We start from the raw sequence: 18,601 nt of genomic DNA, 5'->3' as shown, positions 1-18,601 counted from the left end.
ACACACACACATACACACACACACACACACACACATACACACACACACACACATACACACACACACACACACACACACACACACACACACACACACACAGCGGTAAAGAGGAAAGCGGACACAAACACTCACCTACTCGCCAAGACACAAGACACACTCGCACACGTACCCACCACACACAGACTTACACATAGTCGTGCACATGCACACACTCCTCCCACACACAACCAGACACTCAGTCGCTTAGCCACACGCTCACACACGTTCAGACATGCACAGCTGTACATGCACTCACTCACAAACATAAGCACAATCGCATCAGCACATGCAAACACAGTCACATGCACACACACTCACTCACAGGCCGCTACGCACAAGAGGCAAAGGCAGACGCGCGAACATATTCTGGTGCACACACGTGCAAATACACATGCACCGACGCGTGCACACACACAAACGTCAGCACACACACACTGACAGTGACACAAAGATACAGTATGATGCACACCCACAAAATGACCTGCTCCCTGTCTCTCTGTCTCTCTTGTTCTCTTTCCCCCTCTTTCTTTCTCCCTCCCTCTCACACACACATCAAGACACACAGAAGAGTGCACACAATCACATACAAAGAGTCCCCTCTGCCTTTCTGCTCTCTCTCTCTCACTTCCCTTTCTCTGTATCTGTCTCTCTGTGTTTCCCACTCTCTCTCTCTCATCTCTTCCTCGCTCTCTCACTCTCTCTCTCTTCCCTTTGTCTCTCTCTCCGTGCCTCTCTGTCTCTCTGTCTATCTCTCTCACTCTCTCTCGCGCTCTCTCTCTCTTCCCTTCCCCCTCTCTCTCTGTCTCTGTCTGTCCCTCTCTCTCTCTCACACGCACACACACGCACAAACACACACACGTTCTCTCTCTCTCTCTCTCTCTCTCTCTCTCTCTCTCTCTCTCTCTCTCTCTCTCTCTCTCTCTCTCTCTCTCTCTCTCTCTCTCTCTCTCTCTCTCTCGCTCTCGCTCTCTCGCTCTGTCTTACTGAACAGTCCCGGCAGCAACACGGAGGAATGAGACTGAGTATTTTCACCAAGCAGAGGGCCCAATATTTCGCCTATTACCTCATATATTATCAACTTCCCGTCTCTATCCCGGAAATAGGCCGCTCAATAAATAGCTGAAAAGTGAACGTTATTTGATGCAGAGAACGTTTCCAAAAAAGAGTCCATTGTCAAACAGATTTCGACCTGGAAATGTAGTATCATTTCTCGGCAGCAGAAAGAGTGGCGAAAGCAAAAAGAAAAAAAAATTACGAATTGGACTGACAGGCGGTAAATCATCATGAAAAATAATCGAGAAGGGGGAGTGGGTGTGATTAACAGCTCGGTACTTCAACTGACAGCGTTTCCTGACATTGCAACTGCTCGTGTCAAACGCTGTCATGCGAGCCAGCCTCTCCGGCAGCTAAACGGGAAAGGACAGAAGCAACAGGGACACGTGTTCCACCCTGATAAGAAAAACTCTTCTCAAACTGTGGTTCGTGCAAGTAAATTGGCTTCGAACCGTGTGTTTACCTCAAACGTCCTTTGTCATCAGAATCGATCTTCTTCCTTACTGTTCCCCTTCCCTACAGGCGGAGGTTTCCTATTCAATTTGACTCCCTCTGACCACTTATCGTTTGGTAGCGATGTTGTGGTTAAGTTGGATCCGTTCCACGGACTCGTGCAAGGGTATCAGCGGCGAGAGAGGCCGTTCGACCCGTCGGGTTCGCCCCAGCTCTCTGCCACGGCTGCTTCTTGATTCCATCCACCGGACAGTTCTCCGGCAGCCTTGCGAAATGACGTTCACCGTGTATAGCAATGCAATTCCCTCTGGAAACCCGCTTCGACCACCAATCCATGCGGCGCTCCCCAGATTCCGACCACTCACTCTCTGTCTGCCGCTCCCAATTTTCCCTCCTTCTGTGTGCACCTGAGCAGTGTCCCAATATTTCATTCTACCCTCGGCCCACCCCGTTTTAAGTACCTTCATCAAACCTCCGCTCGGCCTTCTCTTCTCTGGAGACAGAAGTCCCAGCCTTCCCAGTCTGCCCTTGTAGCCGTGTCATCGTCGCAGAGTTATACAGCACGGAAAAAGGCCCTTCGGCCCAACTGGTCCATGCCGACCACGGCATCCTCCCCGCTTGGTCTAGTTGCCCATCCCAGTGGCAGCAATGATTACATCCCGATATTCCGTAGAATGAGTGAAAGAGAGAGAGAGAGCACGGACCAACTCTCCCACCAGTGGAAATGTCTCAACATCTCCCCGCGTCATGACCCTTAAAAGCGTTACAAGTTTCAATGAAGTCACCCCGCTTCCCCAGAGAGTCACGGAGTTACACGGCACGGAAACGGGCCCTTCGGCCCAACTCGTCCGTGCCGACCAGGTTGCCGACCTAAGCTCGCCCCACCTGCCTGCCTTTGGCCGATATCCCTCTGAACTTTTCCTCCCAGTGAACCTCCCCGAATGTCTTTTAACCGTTGTCATTGTACCCATCTCTATCTCTTCCTCTTTCCTCATGCCCACCACCCTCTGTGTGAGAAACCTGCCCCTCCATCACCGTATTTGCCAAAAGCTGCCTCATGACATTTGAGAGACACTTAGATAAACATGAATGATAGAAAAATAGGGGGCTATGTGGGAGGGAAGGGTTAGATAGATCTTAGAGCAGGATAACATGTCGACACAACATTGTAGGCCGAAGGGCCTGTCCTGTGCTGTAATGTTATATCTTCTTGTGATTAGGGTAGTGTTGGTTGGTTCTATGTTCTATGTCCTCTTTTTGCCCTCCTAATTTACATCTTGCACCCCCCCCTGCATCCCTGACACTCCTCAAAGCATTCGTTTGACCTCCATCTGTCTAAACTTGACAAATGTCCCCTGTTGTTTTCTCCTGACCGGAGCCTCAATATCCCTCCTGCGCCGCCGTTCCCTAACCCAGCCAGTCCTGCCCTTCACTCCAACAAGAACACGTTGACCCTTGACATTCTGGCCCATAAACCGGCCTCTCACTTTAATAAGAGAACACTTTGCCAGAGGTCCCTTTACTTGCAAGCAGCCTCTCCCCCAATCAATTCATGCAAGTTCTTGTCTATTCCAGTTGAGGCCGGAGAGGCGTTTTATACAGCATGATATAAGAACGGAAGAAAATAAGCTTCCCCCCCCCCCCCTCACAAGCCTCCCGCACCATACGATACGATTGTGCCCAATCTGCCCCGTGCTTTATCTTGCCTTCTCTGGCAGTTCCCCCGTGATACCCAATTGTCCTATCTTGCAGAAGATCGTCTACTTTCTCTTTAAATATCGCCAGTCACCCAACCTCCACAAACCTTCGGGGTTGAGAATTCCAGAGATCTGCCACCCTCTACCCACCTTATTTTCAGACCACCGCCCCCTTGCGTAGTTTGTAACCCAGCCTTTTCGTTCGAAACTCTCCCGCCTGTGGAAATATCTCAGCATCTACCCTGCCGTGCCCCCTCAAGAACTTATACCTTTCGGTAAGATCAGCCCTCGTTCTTCTACATTCCAAAGAATGCAGATGGATTTTCTTTACCCGTTCTCCATAGAAGAACCATCTGATGCCAAGAATTAGAACATTGAACATGTGAGAGTACAGCAGGGGTAAGCAATTCGGCCCACGATGTGGATGGGTTAGTTCAGATTTGTACAACAGGCGACATGGATCTGTGGCGGGTAATAGAGTCTGTTCCTGTGCTGTACCACCACGTGACTTGTTCATCGGAATAGTGTCCATACATAACGTTTCTCAGATCCAGCTGCACTGTTTCTCTGTCTAGACTTCCCGCTGCCTCGGCAAAGCAGGCAACATAATCAAAGACCCAACCCACCCCGGACACTCCCTCTTCTGCCCCCTGCCATCGGGCAGAAGATACAAAAGCCTGAAAGCACGTACAACCGGGCTTAAGGTCAGCTTCTATCCCGCTGTTAGAAGACTATTGAACGGACCTTTTGTTCGATGAGGTGGACTCTTGACCTCATTATCTACCTCGTCGTGGCCTTGCACTTTACTGTCTACCTACACTGCACTTTGTAAATGCACCACGATAGTCTGCCTTCTGTCATTGCTTTTCACTGTACTACCTCGATGTACTTATGTTTTGAAATGATCTGTGTGGACGGCATGCAAAGCAAAGCTTTTCACTGTATCTCGGTACATGGCATTAATAAACCAATTACCAATGACCAACTTCGAGATCCAAGATAATTTCTCGCCGCTCTACGAATCTCAACTCTGTTAAATATCGTTGCCGTTTCATCCTTCTATATTCTCCCTGTCAAAGACAGAAGAGCATCAGTCTGGGGTGAGAGGTCGGAGGTATTCGCGGGAACTGAGGGCGTTTTTCACGCAGTTGGGGGGTGGAGTCGAAATCTCTTGGGCACCCAGCTCCTAGCTCTGGTGTCTCCAAAGCACTATTTTCTTCGCAATGGCAATTGGATCACACGTTCTTTTTCTATTTATGTCGTAACTTCACCCACTGTCGCAAATGCTCCGTGCATTTGGATCTACGACCTTAAGTTTGTTCCATTACACATCTGTCCGCAATTTTGCGCATATCTTACTGCTGCTGGTTTACTTCGCTTGCCGAATTTCTTCCAAGCTCCCCATTGCTCCTCCAGAACTCGCGTAAGCTCTCCGCAACTGACCTAACCAACGCCACTAGCCTCAATCTGTCGGCGCCGGTCCGGATGCAAAGTTCACTTTGCATGAAGCTTTTGACCAGCCGTGGCTGGTGTGCGTGGCGCTCATCCTTCCAGGCAGCTATCCTTGGTTGGAAGTATAAGCAAATGTAAGCAAGTTGATTTTATATTTTCTTACGACATAACTGGAGGCCATTGGGGCCGTCGAATCTCTGTTGACCACAGAGCAATCCCGCCCCAATAAGAGAGAAACAGAGAACTGCAGATGCTGTAACCTAGACGATGATGGAGGAACTCAACAGGCCAGGCAGCATCCGCGGAGCAAAGCAGGCGATCGGGACCCTTCTTCGGGACTGAAGACAGGAAAAAGGGAAGTTTCGGTCGATAATGAATCTCCTGAGATGGAGACGGAGAGATCGAGGAAGGAGAGAGAGGTTTTAGAGATAGTCCAAGTGAATTGGAGATCAGGGTGAAAATTAGTGGCGAAATTTATGAAACTGTCGAGTTCTGCACGGGTCCAAGAGGTGGCGCCAATGCAGTCGTCGATATAGCGGAGAAAGATTTGCGGAATGGGGCTGGAGTCGGCTTGGAACAGAGACTGTTCAACATAGCCAACGAAGAGGCAGGCATAGTTGGGGCCCATGCGAGTGCCCACCGCTACGCCTTTGGTCTGCAGATAGTGAGAGGCATCGAAAGTAAATGTGAGGACAAGTTCAGCTAGGCGCAGGAGAGTGTTAGTGGAAGGGGACTGGCTCCGTCAATGGAGCGGGTCTGGCTTCCCCTTTTCCTACCTTCAGTCCTGAAGAAGAGTCCTAGCTGGAAACCTTGACCGCCTGCTTTTCTCCACGGATGCTGCCTGGCCTGCTGAGTTCCTCCAGCATCATCGTGTGTTTCATGCCGCCCCCAGTAATATTCCTTGTAACTTTCTCTCCCAACATCCACACCCCCAAATTCTAACATTAAATACACATCTATTTTTCTTTTAGACAAAACCTTGACCCTGTTTCTCTCTCCACAGATGCTGCCTAACTCAATGAGTACTTTCGGGATGCACTTTATTAATTTTAGACCTGGACTATTTCATTCTTTTTCTCTCTCCGCAGACGCTGCCAGGCCTGCTGAATCTTTCCATCATCCTCTGTGTTAACATTAGACCTGAAACGTTCCATTCTGTTTCTCCCTCCACAGACTTTGCCTGACCCGCTGAATCTTTCCATCATTCCCTGTGTTAACCTTAGACCTGAAGCATTGAATACTGTTCATCTCTCCACAGATGCTGCCCGACCTGCTGAGTCATTCTCTCATCTTTTAATCGTTTCTGAAGCTGCAGGGACCAAACATCGCTGAAGTAAACATATGCGGGAAATCGTTTCAATTCAATCTGTTTTATTGATTATATTTTACAAGCAGAGCTGATAATCTGACGGCGAGAATCACACATAAACGCAGTCTTGGACCGAGTGTGAAGTCACAAAGGTTGAATGTAACCCGGGAGCGAGGAATCGCCGTTATTCCAACCCCGCCCCAAAGAAATTCAATATGTTTTGATGTACACATTTATCCACGTGTTCCATAAACCCTCGTGAACATCTGAGCCTTCGAATCCCGTTAATTCTATATATTCGCAGGAAATTTTCGGGGGAAAATATACGGTAATAATTCTTATTTACTGCATTTACTGCTGGGAAAGTCACACAGTTCTGACTGGAAGTATTTCTGCAAAACGCTAATAGATGCAGAAATAACTCCAGTATTGCAGTGAGGAGGCGATGAGAACCTGGCATTTTCATTTGTATCATCTACAAGGTGAGCATCGATTGGCTTGTTAACTTGAAACACCTGCTTCCCGTTAATTCTACATAATCGCGGGAAATTTTCGGGGGACAAAAAATATGGTAATAATTCTAATTTACTGCATTTACTGGTGGGCGAGTAACACAGATCTGACTGAAAGTATTTCTGCAAAACGTCATTGTCACTGGACAACACGGACTGTCCTGGATAAGATGTAGTAGAGCTGTCAATCATAGCCTGGTCTTTCAGTAAATCAGGAAACGCGTTACTATACACTTCAAGGAATAACGAACAAACAGATAAGCCGTGCTAGCTAATAGTCCGATGCATGTCGCCTTTAGAGAATGGACAGTAGCACGTCAAAGAGCAGATGGATTTGCAAAAGTGGCTCCGTCTTATTGACCACCTGCACCACGCAGCGCCCATCGTTTGAAGCACGTTCTGCCAAGACCAATGCGACGAGGTCCAATGCTTCATGAGCGGGTATAATTTTAAGGTGATTGGAGGAAGGTATATGGGGGATGTCAGGGGTAAGAATTTTACACAAAGAATGGTGGGTGCGTGGAACGCACTGCCGGCAGAGGTGGTGGGGGCAGATACATTAAGGACATTTAAGAGTCTCTTGGATTGCCACCTGAATGATCGAGAAATGGAAGGCTAGGTGGGAGGAAAGGGTTAGATAGATCTTTGAGCAGGTGGTGGGGGCATATACATTAGAGACATTTAAGAGTCTCTTGGATTGCCACATGAATAATCGAGAAATGGAGGGCTATATGGGAGGGAAGGCTTAGCTAGATCTCAGAGCAAGATCAAATGCCGGTACAACATTGTGGGTCGAAGGGCCTGTGCTTTGCTGTAATGTTCTATTTATACAGGTACATGGACCGGAAAAATTTACAGGGATGCAGGCCAAATGCGGGCAAATGGGACGATCTCAGGTTGGCACCTTGGTCTGCATGTACCAGTTGGGCCGAAGGGTCAATTTCCGTGCTGGATGATTCTATGACTCTACATATTTTGTACTTTGCCTTTAACCCGTACACTAACCTCGTTTTAGAGACCTCTGCTTTGGGGAAAGATGTCTCACGATCTCCCGTGCAACTTTCAAACGGGTTGGAGACAGACAAAAGGCACCGTCCATCCGTCAGATAAAAGACAACTGGGTTGGAAGTGCGTTGAGCAAATCGGCTGTCCGACAGCAAGTTACATTAACCTACAACGCAGAATATGTGAGGAGCTGCACACAAAGTTGCCGGCCCTCGCAACACCGGCGACCCGACTTCGATCCCGACATCCGCCACTGCTTGTCTTTTGCGTGTGGACCTCTACCTTGTGACCGCGCGGGTTTTTTCTGCCGTGTTGGCACCTTTTTCCTGTGACTGCGTGGGTTCCCACCCCCCCCCCCCGCCCCCGGATGCTCGTTTGCCCTTCCACATCCCAAAGACGTGCTGGTCGGTGGGTTAATTTTCGCTGTAGTTTGGCCCCAGTTTGTTCGTGAGTCCTGGAATAGGGCGTTTGGGGTGTGGTTTGTTCATGGCAAAATAAAGTGGGATTAGAGTAAATGGGTCAATGAAGACTGTTTGGGCCTGCTTCCGTTTTCTACCACTCTGTGGGAGATAAAGAGAACGTGGCTGGAACAAATGTGACTGGTCCCCAAGGAGCTGGCATGGACCCAAAGGGCTGAGTAACAGTCTTCCGTGTTGCGTTAAGTACAAGATATCTTCGACCCTACTATACACAAATCAAAACGTTGTGTGGAGAGGCAAACCAATATTAATATGGAATTCGCACGAAGTGGTCCTCAAAAGCGGGTTCAATTGATCTGGAAACCGGGGAAGCGTTTTTTGGAGATGACCTTCCTTCAGAATGGGGATAGTTAGACCAACCAATTTCTTTAGGAAGTTCCAGTACAGTGGGATAACGTTACACAGGCTCCGGGATGTGTGAGGCAGCAGCACTAACTACTGCACCACGCCGACATTGACCTGCGTTGTTCCATCCCCTTTCCCCTTCCCCCCAATTCATCTACTCCCCTCCCCCCCACACACACACACAGTCACACATATACAGACACACACATACACACAGATGCACACGCACAGTCGCATAAACAGACACACGTACACTCACACACACAACACAGACACACAGCCCCACAAACAGACAAACACGGACAAACACACATACACACAAACAAACAATACCAACACACTCACCCAGACACCCACACGCACAGACAACACACAGCCAGACACACAGAGAACAGGTACACAGACACACACATAAACGGACAACACACACACGAGATACAACACGACCACACAAACAGACACGACCACACACAGATACACATACACAAACACACTGACACACACAGTCACACACACACAGATAACACACACACACACACACACTCCTCAGGCCTTTTCCCTGCGTCTTACAAAATTGCTTTAAACACCCAGCAACAATAAAAAGGAAATGTCAGATGCTAGAAATCTGAAATGAAAACACAAAATTCTGGAAATGGTCAGCATTTGGAGAGGGAGAGAGAGAGAGAGAGAGAGAGAGAGAGAGAGAGAGAGAGAGAGAGAGAGAGAGAGAGAGAGAGAGAGAGAGAATCAACGCTTCACGTTCCAAAACCGTTCACCAGAATCTGCAGGGTTTTTTTTTATTTTTATAGCGTTGTTTGGTATCTAATTTTCTTTTCTTTAGTTTTTGTTGTCAGGTTGGGTATTACCCGTTGCCATGAAACGTTAAATCAGCTTCTCTATACTCTCCTGGAACTGCTACACTTGGGCTGAGGTTCTAAATGGACGGCCCATCTTCCTTCTCGGGAAGCTGCCAATGAATACGCGACAGAAAGACAGAAAGATGATACTTTCGTCAATACTTTCCCTCAGTTGCACAGATTACTCCTGTCACAGATGGTCTGGTCGTTATCTGGTTGCTGCGTGTCAGAATTAACTGTGTGCAGATTGGTTTCTGCCTCCTCCGCCTTGCAACCGTGAACTCTCTCGCAATTGGCAGCAAGATGTTTGAGTAGACCTGAGGTCATGAAGGTCAAAATATAAATGTATGATATCATATTTAATGCAACGTGTTCTGAACAAGGGTGATGAATTTACTGCATGGATCTGTACAAGGAATTACGATGTTGTGGCCATTTCCATTACAGAGGCTTGGCTGTCGCAAGGGCAGGAGTGGCTGCTTGAGGTTCCGGGGTTTAGATGTTTCAAAGGGAATAAGGAGGGACGTGGAAGAGTGGGGTGGGGTGACATGGCAAATCAGGGATAATATCACAGCTGTAGGAAGGGAGAACATCATAGAATGATCGTTCCCTGAGTCAGTGCGGGTGGAAGTCAGAAACAGAAAGGGAATGAGCACACTACTGGGAATATTCTGCTGGCCCCCGAATAGCCATCGGGACACTGACGAGCAGATAATTTGGCAGATTTTGGAAAGGTGCAAAAATAACAGGGTTGTTGTCATGGGTGACTTCAACCCCGAATATTGATTGGCACCAACTCGGTGCAAAAGGTTTAGATGGGGCAGAATTTGTTTGGTGTGCGCAGGAAGGATTCCTGACACAGTATGCAGACAGGCAGACTAGAGGTGAGGCCATTCTGGATCTGGTATTAGACAATGAACTTGGTCAGGTGAAAGACCTCTCGGTGGAGAGCATTTCGGGGATAGTGACCACAACTCCCTGACCTTTAGCATAGCCATGGACAAAGATAAGAGCAGACATTATTTAATTGGGGAAGGGCAAATTACGATGATATTAGGCAAGAACTTGAGAGCACAAACTGGCAACAGATATTCTGTGGTAAATGCACTGCAGAAATATGGAGGTTGTTTAGGGACCACTTGCATGGGGTTCCAGAGAGGTTTGTCCCGCTGAGACAAGGAAAGATTGGGAGGGTGAAGAAACCATGGTTACCAGGAGAGGTAGAAGGCTTAGTCAAGAAGAAGAAGGAAGCATATTTAAGGTTGTGGGAGCAAAAATCAGATAGGGCTCTTGAGAATTATAAGGTAGCCAGGAAGGAACTTAAGAAGGGACTTAGGAGGGCTATTTAATATTTAATACACAGTGGGATAAATGTTTGCATATTAGGGGAATTATGGGTTATGGGGAAAGGCAGGTAGGTGGAACTGAGTCCACGGCCAGATCAGCTATGACCTTACTGAATGGCGGAGCAGGCTCGATGGGCCAGATGGCCGACTCCTGCACCTATTTCTCATGTTCTTACGATAGGGAAGGTTTAAAGGGATAGGGGCCAAAGGCAGGCAAATGGGACTGGCGTAGATGGGCACCTTGGTCGGCATGGACCTGTTGGACCGAAGAGCCTGTTCCTGTGCTGTTTGACTCTCTGGATCTCTCTGAGACTCTCTGCACTTTCTATATAACCGTAACTTACGGGGACTAGAACTAGGGAACATAGCCTGAAGATTTGGGGGAATAGATTTAGGACGGAGATGAGGAGAGACTTCTTTTCCCAGAGAGTGGTGGATCTGTGAAATTCTCTGTCCAGGGAGGCAGTGGAGGCTAACTCAGTAAATATATTTAATACACAGATAAATTTTTGGACAGCGGGGGAATTGAGGGTGATGGGGACAAGGCAGGTAGGTGGATCTGAGTCCACGGCCAGATCTTACTGAATGGCGCACCAGGATCGACGACCCGTATGGCCTCCTCCTGCTCCTATTTCTAGGATTCTTGTGTAATTTTAAGAGGCACAGATAGTATATCCTTTTTTTCCAAGGGTATAAATTTCAAATACTAGAGGGCATAATTTCAAGGTGAGAGGGGAAAGGTTTCTGGCAGAGACTTGCAAGACGAGTTGATTTTTTTTTTAACACAGAGTGTGGCGGATGCCTGGAACGCGCTGCCAGAAGCAGATACAACAGAAATATTTAAGAGGCCTTTAGACAGGTACATGAACAGGCAGAGAATGGAGCGATATATAGCCACGTGCAGACAGATGGGATTGATTTAATTTGGTATCACGGTCGGCACGGAGATCGTTGGCCGAAGGGCCTGTTCCTATGCTGTACGGTTCTGTCTTCAATGTTCCAATGGGCTCAGGTGAGACCTGATCTGGAGCTTCCTGTGGATTTTGTTCTCCTTACCGGTGTATTCTGGCCATGGCGTGAAAGATATCTGTAGATATCCAGATATGGGGACAGATGGAAAATTAAAGTCTCCATCCACGCAGATGGAGAGAGAAAAGGAGAAAACAGATATTGATGTGATAGAGATAAAGGCAGGATCTGACAGAGATAGAACACAGAAGTGGAATATTAGCAAAAGTTTGCGGAGATAAAGCAGGAGATGGCTGGATGTAGAGAGATGGAGGAGGGAGAGAGTTATGGAGATACTGGTTCAAAGAGGCAAACACAGAAAAGGATAAAGGTATACATCTGGAGTTGCAGAGATTACGGTAGATGCATTGAAAAATCTGCCCAGATGCAGACAATAATCGGGCTTGCAATAGCGATGGAGACATAGGGCTAGGTAGAGCTTCAGGTCGAGAAGCCTAGAGCTTTCGTGATACAGAAGTGCAGAGATATTGAGGTGGAGCCAGTGAGCTGGAGATCAAGCAAGATAAGATAAGCAGACGTTTTGTACTGAGAGAAGTAGAGAGATACAAACAGAGAGAGAAAGATGAAGTGTCACAGCGAGGGAACAAATCTAAGGTAGAGTTCGAGCTCTGTTGAAGCAGATAGAAAGATCAGATAGAAATTGGGCAAATACCAGTGCAGAAATTTCAGTGGAAACATCCAGGACATAAGAAGAGTAAAACAGACGGATGGAGGTCCAACAGAGATAAAGAAGGGTATATATTCAGAGAGGGGTTGACATATACAGCCATGGAGAGAAAAATATATAAGCCATACCGAAATAGAGAGCGATAAAGAGACAGGGAATCGAGTGAACTAAAGAGAATGTTATACTGAGAGAGAGGGGGGGGGGAGAGAGCGGGGGGGGGGCGGGGAATATAAAGCCATAGAGATTGAAGAAACAGTACTTTTTATCTACATCCATAAAGGTTGTTCTATTGACTTAATCTCAGTGGGTAGATATGTAAATGTGGACAGATGAAGGTGAAGAAAACAATGATTTAGTGATTGACCAATAAAGAATCTGATGCAAAGATGAATACAGGTAAACAAAACCAGCATGGGAATAGAATGCAATGACAGCCATGAACTCCAGAACAGAACATACAGAGGTAAATAGGTATGCCGAGGAGGCAACCGAGGAAAAGTGGAGGCAGATGTCGAGGAATGGGAATAGTGAAAGATTGGTGGAAGGAGGTGGCTGAATAGAAGCAGTATTGGGGAAACCTCGAGAGATATGGAAGCAAACACAAATATGGATGGAGACAAGGACGCCGAGAGACATATAGAGAGAGATTTGGAGATATATCAAGGGAATGCAGAGAAAGAGACGCAGAGGTATTGAGACGGGGACTGGAGATAGGGAAGCAAATGCGAATGAGATACAGAGATAACTGCGTGAGAGGGATCGATGGAGAGATGCGAGGTTTGAGGTCAAACTCCTGACAGGGATTGGTAAACATTGAGGTGGGAATGGACATACTCGAGAAATAGTTGGAGATAAAGCAAGATGAAACCATGTGAATTTAGAGACAGCGATAAAGATAGACAGATAGCTATAGTTCCAAACATAAAAATGGATAGATACTGTATATATAAACATAGAGCGGGAAATTAATTGAAAACTTCGAGATATACGAAGAGTTATAGAGACGTGGCTATACCTATCGGAAGAGTATAACGGCAATCTACATATAAAGATTTCGGGAGTGGTGTGGGAGTTTCAGATTGATATGCAGACCGAGAGTCGTAGATGGGTATAGCATTGTGTTGCAAACAAAAGTGGGAGACAGAGGTAGAGGTATTGGATAGATGGACGTGAGGTAGAGAGGGGCAGGGCGTCACAGATTGGGGCAGATATTGAGATAGAAACGTACAGGTCATGCATAGAGAGAATAGGATGGGGACTTGAAGAGAGATTGATGAACATTTCGATAGATATAGAAGAGTGTCAGAGCCGTAGACGAAAGTACTTAAAATAAATATTTGGAGATAGTCAAACAGAATGAAATAGATCTATGGACAGAAACAAAGAGCGAAAGAGGGTTATAATATTGAGATATAGATAGAAAGAGAGAAGGAATGAAGACGAGAGAGAAAGGGAGATACGGTGAGCGAGAGCCAGTTATACATATAAAAGTAGACATTGATAGAAGATTTATACTTATCTTGGGTGATGGCGATATAAGTGAACATACTGGCAGTGAGAGAGATATATAAATGGATACACAGGGGGAGAGGGAGGGGGGAGAAAAGAGGGACAGGCGGAGAGAGAGACAAATAAAGAGACACAAAAAGAGACAAGAGACTATTGATACAGAGAGGGCCCCGAAAAGCGAGAGATTAACCGAGATATGGAGAAATGAATCGTTCCAGAAGGAACTGGGATAGAGCTACAGATATAAACGCAGAACATGCAGAGACTGAAAGAAAGCTTGAAGTACATCGACAGGTATTCTTGCTGTAGAAAAGGAGACGAGCAAAGTGGTGGTGCATTAAGTTTGAAAATCAAATAGGGAAAGAGAATGGCGAATGTGGAGATGGTGACAGATACAGATACGGAGAAATAAAAATAAGAATGTAATTCATCAGAGGGAGAGATGAGGAAGTGAATGACGGATAGAACAAGACAGAGATTCCCGCAGATATGATATAACTGGAGATGGAGACAAGTACGTAATGAGCGATTGAGCGACAGCGGGATAGAGATGAAGCCAGAATTGTAGAGATACACAGCGACATAGAAATGAGGAAGTAAAGGGTTAAGAAATTGTGACTGTACATATAACTAATGAGAAAACCCCACGCAAGAAAACCCCTGACACTGGTGGTAATTACTGTATCCGGAACTTGATTGCAAGCCAATTATACTGAACAATAAGGGTAATGGTTGTATTAAGCAGTAAGTGTGAGGTTTGTCCGAAACAATGAGTGTGATACCTGTCTTTGAATCTCTTGATTGTGAATCAATTATACTGAACAATAGGTGCGATGTCTGTCTTTGAACCTCAGGAGCCTGGTCGAAACCCACGGAGCCGCATTCATTAAGTGTGCATGACAATGTCTGTATAAATTACTGTCTGCTCTTTTGTATTGTGAAGACCTCCGATAAAGACTCTACATGAGAGTCAGGAGAATTCTCCCTGGCAGTACACTGCTAATAAACGCGTTTTTACGGAATTAATCTGTGGCTCTGTGTGATTTTGCAGCAGGCAGGAGTGGGAACTGAAGAGATGGGTGCATGGCGATACTAATCATGATAATGAGTAGAAATAAAACACAATGAAGAGATACGGATATAGAAATGGGCAAAGTAACATAAAGCGACACGGATCAAGATGTTGGATATAGAGCTGGAAATGGAGAGATAAATACAAAAGTGCGGGCAGTACTAAAATGACATTCCGAAAGCCTTTGGGGCATAGTGACAACGTCAAAGATCGAATGTTTATAGAGAGATGAAGTTACATTTGAAGATGCTGAGGTACAAATGTAGATGTAGAATTGGTTAAGAAAAGGACCGCAGACGAAAAACACAATGATGCTGGAGGAACTCAGCAGTGCCAGGCAGCCTCCGCGGAGAAAAGCAGGCGGTCAACGTTTCCGGGTCGGGACCTTTCTTCAGGACTGAAGATAGGGAAAAGGGGATGCCCAATATATCGGGAGGTAAAAGCAGAGCAGCGATGGGTGGGTAAAAGAGGGGAGGCTGAGTGGGCAGGTAGGTAGATGCAGGAGGGAGATGGTGATAGGCAGGTGCGGGGTGGGGAAGAGGAGGGTAGAGCAGGTCCACCTGGGAATGGGTCAAGGATAAGGAGAGATAAATAAAAGGGATAGAAAAGAGAGTGGGGGGCTAGGAAAGGGAAGAAAAGATGATTCATGGTTGGGGGGCTGTGGGGAAGGAGTGTGGGGATCATTTAAAGTGGGAGAATTTAATGTTCATGCCGTCAGGCTTCAAGGTTCCAAGACGATAAGTGAGGTGCTTTTCTTCCAATTTGCACATGGAATTATCCCGGCAGTAGTGAAGGCCGAGGACTCCCTCAGTGATAGTGTGGGAGGGGGAGTTGAGGTGACTGGTAACGGGGAAGATGCAGGTCGCGGTTACCGACGGAGCGCGGGTGTTCTGCGAAACGGTCGCCTCGTCTGCGTTTGGTCTCGCCAGGGTAGATGAGACCACCTCATTTGCCGTCTTGGAACCTTGCAGCCTAACGGCATGACCACTGAATTCTCCCACTTTAATTAATCCTCAACCCAATTCCCAACCACCACCAGCCCACTACGCTTCTTCTCTTCCTTTCCCTAGCCTGTCTCTCTTTTATTCTACCCCCTTTTCTCTCTCCTTAGCTTTGACCCATCCCCCGGTGGATCTGCTCTCCCCTCCTCCCCCACACCTACCTATCACTACCTCTCACCTGCATCTACCTTGTGCCCATCCGGCCTCCCAGAGATTCGTGGAGTGGAGTCGAGACAGATGCAGACTTAAAGACAGAGATAGATGCAGAAATGATCTAGGAGTGTATAATGTGCAGTTAAAATAGAGAGAGCAACATGATTCAGATGATTCTAAAATAGAGAGAGAAAGAGTGATATTTATGGGGGTAGGGTTAGCTGTACAGCACAGAGACAGTAAACGAAAAGAGATGCATCTAGTGAGAACGGAAAAGAAAGGTATTCATCAATAAAGTGGAGATATTGGGCACAGATAGAGATAAAAATAAAGTAAAAATGTAGAAGTGGCACCAGAGAAAGAGAACAGAGGGCAACATAAGACTCAGCAAGGGGATAGAGAGAGAAAGAAAGAGGGGAGGGAGAGAGAGAGAGGGAGGGAGAGAGAAACAAAGACAGAAGTGGAAGATAGTGATAAGCATACAGATAGCTTTTAGTAACACTGGAACATAGAAAAATAAATATAAACGAAGATTGATATAAAGACAGTTGGGTAGGTAGAGCTGGTGATATAGAAAGAGAAGGATGTAGGATGAGAGATATAGATTACAAAATTAAGACGGAAAACATTCAGGGAGAGATACGGATAGATGAATCGATACAGTTACATTAATTACAACAGATGTAGATATATAGAGGGATCTGGAGACCGAGAAAAAACACAGATGTGGGAAAATCTATATGCCGAAGGTGATGCTGATATGGAGACAGATACTTCTGGACAGCTTGAAATATATCGACAGATACTGAGGTCGAATTCGAGCCGCGCAGGTCGAAAGACAAAGAAGGGGAAAATAAGGAGATTGATTACCAACTAGAGAGAGATAATGACGGACACAGAGACAGTGACACATAACAAGAGTGCAGCTATAGAAATAGAAGGTGAGTAAAGGATCGTAGAGAGAAATGTTAATTTAAACAGAAGTAGTGCGAGAGGAGTACAATAGAAAGACAGATAGAAATAGAGAGAGTCACAGAGACAAATATAGAGATCCGGACAGCGATAGAGGTAGAGACAGAGACAAAGATAGAATTGGAGATCAGGATCTAGACAGAGATGGAAATGGGACGAGATAGAGATAGAGACAGAGACAGAGATAGAAACAGAGATAGAAACAGAGATAGAGACAGAGACAGAGATAGAGGCAGAGACAGAGATATAAACAGAGTTAGAGACAGAGAGACAGAGATAGAGACAGAGAGACAGAGATAGAGACATAGAGAGACAGAGATAGAGACAGAGATAGAGACATAGACAGAGACAGAGATAGAGATACAGAGATAGAGACATAGATAGAGACAAAGACAGAGATAGAGACAGAGATAGAGCTAGACAGAGATAGAGACAGAGAGAGACAGACAGAGATAGAGACATAGAGACAGAGACATAGAAAGAGAGAGATAGAGACAGAGATAGAGATAGAGACAGAGAAAGAGACAGAGACAAAGACAGAGATAGAGACATAGACAGAGATAGAGACAGGCAGAGATAGAGACAGAGATAGACAGAGATAGAGACAGACAGAGATACAGAGATAGAGACCGAGACAGAGATAGAGGCAGATAGACAGAGATAGAGACAGACAGAGATAGAGAGATAGAGATACAGAGACAGACAGAGATAGAGACAGAGATAGAGACAGAGATAGACAGAGAGAGATAGAGACAGACAGAGACAGAGACAGAGATAGAGACAGAGATAGAGGCAGAGACAGAGACAGAGATAGATAGAAACAGAGATAGAGACAGAGATAGAGACAGAGACAGAGATAGAGGCAGAGACAGAGATAGAAACAGAGATAGAGACAGAGAGACAGAGATAGAGACATAGACAGAGACAGAGATAGAGATATAGAGATAGAGACAGAGATAGAGACAGAGACAGACATAGAGACAAAAGAGACAGAGATAGAGATAGAGATAGAGACAGATAGAGACACAGAGATAGAGACAGATAGAGACAGAGATAGACACAGAGACAGAGATAGAGATCTAGAGATAGAGACAGAGACATAGAGATAGAGACAGAGACAGAGATAGAGATAGACAGAGATAGAGACAGAGACAGAGACATAGAGATAGAGGTAGAGGCAGATACAGAGACAGAGACAGAGATAGACACAGAGACAGAGATAGACACAGAGATAGAGATAGAGACAGAGATAGAAACAGAGACAGAGAGACAGAGATAGAGATATAGAGATAGAGACAGAGACAGAGATAGAGATAGAAACATACCTAGAGATAGAGACAGAGACAGAGATAGAGAGACTGGGATTGAGATAGAGATAGAAATAGAGATTGGAGTAGACCGAGACAGAAGTAGAGAACGAGATAGAGATGGAGATGGAGATATATCGCGATGCAGAGGGAGACAGATGTAGAATTAGAGGGGGACAGGGAGACAGGCTAGAGATAGAGATGAGATAGCGATAGGGTTAGAGATGGAGGTAGAGATAGAAAGGACAGAGAAAGAGAAAGACAGATGAACAGAGAGATAGGGATAAAGACGGAAATAGGAGCAGAATAGAGGCAGATAGAGACGTAGAGATAGAGGGGAAGGC

General features: G+C 46.1%; 1 protein-coding gene across 2 annotated transcripts in view; it reads right to left on the bottom strand.

Annotated features, from left to right (window-relative positions):
• The window catches only part of LOC127566440 (Fc receptor-like protein 5), a 121,186-nt gene extending 119,873 nt beyond the window's left edge, over positions 1 to 1,313 (bottom strand). The window contains exon 1 of one of the 2 annotated variants that reach the window (XM_052008853.1): positions 1,103 to 1,313. The gene's annotated coding sequence lies outside the window, so the exon portion shown is untranslated. Of the gene's footprint in view, positions 1 to 1,023; positions 1,069 to 1,102 lie in introns of those variants that run through there. The other variant, XM_052008854.1, reaches the window with a different exon arrangement.
• Positions 1,314 to 18,601: the final 17,288 nt, after the last annotated feature.

This window comes from Pristis pectinata, chromosome 41 (genome assembly GCF_009764475.1).
Source record: "Pristis pectinata isolate sPriPec2 chromosome 41, sPriPec2.1.pri, whole genome shotgun sequence".
NCBI classification, from domain to species: Eukaryota; Metazoa; Chordata; class Chondrichthyes; order Rhinopristiformes; family Pristidae; genus Pristis; species Pristis pectinata.
The sequence above is the reverse complement of the archived record's forward strand: the minus strand, read 5'-3'. Positions and strand labels throughout refer to the sequence as shown.